This window comes from Ipomoea triloba, chromosome 7 (assembly GCF_003576645.1).
Source record: "Ipomoea triloba cultivar NCNSP0323 chromosome 7, ASM357664v1".
NCBI lineage: Eukaryota > Viridiplantae > Streptophyta > Magnoliopsida > Solanales > Convolvulaceae > Ipomoea > Ipomoea triloba.
This window is the reverse complement of record NC_044922.1, coordinates 11,399,045-11,401,610: the sequence shown is the minus strand read 5'-3', so window position 1 is coordinate 11,401,610 and position 2,566 is coordinate 11,399,045.

The window sequence follows — 2,566 nt, the reverse complement described above, 5'->3', positions numbered from 1 at the left end:
GCTTCACTCACGTACCAAACACATTGATGTGAGACACCACTTTATCCGAGATCACATCGAGAAGAAGAATCTGAAAATCAAATACATACCCACGGAAAATCAACTTGCTGACATACTCACAAAGCCTTTATGCGAATCAAGATTCAACACTTTAAGGCATGAGATGGGTATGATCGAAATGAGCTAAGTATCAATTTTTCCTATCCTTAAGCTCAATTTATTTTTAATTATGTACGATTTATTACGTGATGTATTGTGTGACATATTTGCTTATGTGATTTAATTATTTGAGTGATTTATTTTATTTGTTACGTATGTGCGTATGTACGTTTGTATGTTACATGTTTTAATTTTGTTAATTGCATATATATTGCGTTAATTGCCTTAATTGTTTTTAATTGCATATCTTAATTGTTTTCTTCATATAGAAGTTAGAATTTACCTGATGGCATATGTGTACATCTCTTATGTTTTTACAGTCATCCTAGTTAGTCTAGTTGTGTGATTCATATTAGCTATATGTACACTTAGCACACATGCACAATTACTGTTTATTGTGATAAGGTGTTTTGCTATAACCAAAACTTTTGCAGCTCAAAGAGGAATCCTTTCAGATATAATTGACCCTTGGACTTTTGAGGTCCAATCGGATTCAGTGCATGAGCATCTCGTGAATAGATGCATTCATTGTTGTTTGGAGTATTGGAAACCGCCGAAGCATTGAAGTGACCGTTCGGAGTTACCTCTTAATTTCCAAAGAGACCCAAACACATCTTCTTATCTATTTATTGCAGGTCAGCATGGAATACAAGAAAGAGAAAGAAAAAAGAGATGGAAGACAATCATCTCGTCAATTGGCGGAACAAGCTAGACAAGCAATGCTCAAAGCAAGGAAGGCCGCTCATGGTGGACACGAAGTGGGGGACACCTCCACGGATCCTCTCGTGCTGACATCAGAGGACGAAGAGATGGAGACACCACCACCAGCCATGGAACGAGTCCCAGAGAATCAACAAAATGTTGCTGACTATGTCCTATTCCTGCTAAGACAGAGTGAGAATGAAAGACCAAGGAACACCTCCTCACCAAACTCCAGCGCCCCTACTCAAGAAAGCAGCTACTCTCCATCTGGATATGCTCCAACACCACCCAGGGCTAAATCCAAGGCAAGCAAGGGTACTGCTAGCTCTAATAGGAAGAAGTGAAGGAAGAAAGTACTGTAACCCTTTATGTAACGGGAAGATGTTTTAATAAAAAGGGTTTATGTTTGCAGTATACTCAAACTTCTTATAAATATAAAAATCTCACGCGCCCCAAATGAATTAAGGACAAATTCATTCAAAACATTAAATGGGCAGGTTGACCATCAAATTGAGGGGGAAAATCCACAAAATACTGAAATTAATGTTGACCCCACTCAAATTGATGTTAACCGAGATGAGGTTGAGATTGATCAACATGTTGAGGTTGATCAAAGGCAAAATATTGAGGTTGAGATTGAGGATGTCAATGTCAATGATGATGATGATGAAGTGGAAATTTTAGGAGATGGCGGAATGGATGTTGGACAGTCAAGTGAGCACATTTCTACACCAAATCCATTGCCTATTGACATTGAAGGAAGAATGAGGCAAAATAGGGAGATTTCGAATTTAGAGAAGGGAAATTCGAATGAGGAATTGGTCAAAGCTTTGAAAGAATTCAAGGATGTGAACAATACAGATTTTACTATGTTCACTAATTTTAGGAATTTATTTGACCAATTTACAAGCATGGAGCGCAAGGTTGAAAAGGTGAATCCATACTTGAAAGGAGAGCTAAATGGATTTATGGCCGAAATGTTATTATCTCTTGAGAATGAAAGGAAAGCGGTTGGAGAGATTATCAACGCACAACGGGAGGAAACCGCCAGAATTGACAAGAGAAATAATGGCAAATTCAACCATTTGATGGCACACGTTGGAGGATTAAAAGGCACCCTGAAGGAAACAAAATTGGCCCATGAAAAGGAAGTTGATCACTTACATGAAGGAATAAAAATCATACACGATTCAATGAACAAATTGACCGCAATAATAGAGAAAATGCAAAGCTAACAAGCGTGTGATTCTTCGTTGATGAAGGGGGTCCGAGCTCAACAAAAGGGTGACATGGTTATGTTCACCAAGATTTTTGAGGCTACCAATAAGGGGGAAAGTAGAAGACCCTAACATTTTGATACAACATATGGTGGCAGTTCGGGTACTCAGGGGGAAGAGGAACTTGTACCCTCTTTTCGTTTTTGTCTTGATTCTACAGGTACACCTATTTGCATAGAAGAAGAGAAAGTCGTTGGGATGCTCAAGTATCTTGTACTTGAAAGAACAAAATTCCCGGAAGGACAAAGCTTAAAAGAGTGTGCATCATGGTACACTAGAGGAGTATTTCCCACCGGAGATCCACGTGAAGTTATCAAGTGTTACCTAAATGGCACGGTCAAGGAGAAATTCTACCATACGAATTGCGAAGGTAACTTTGAGAATCTTAGAGCAAGAATTAAGGATATGCTTTGTTTGTAAATTTATTG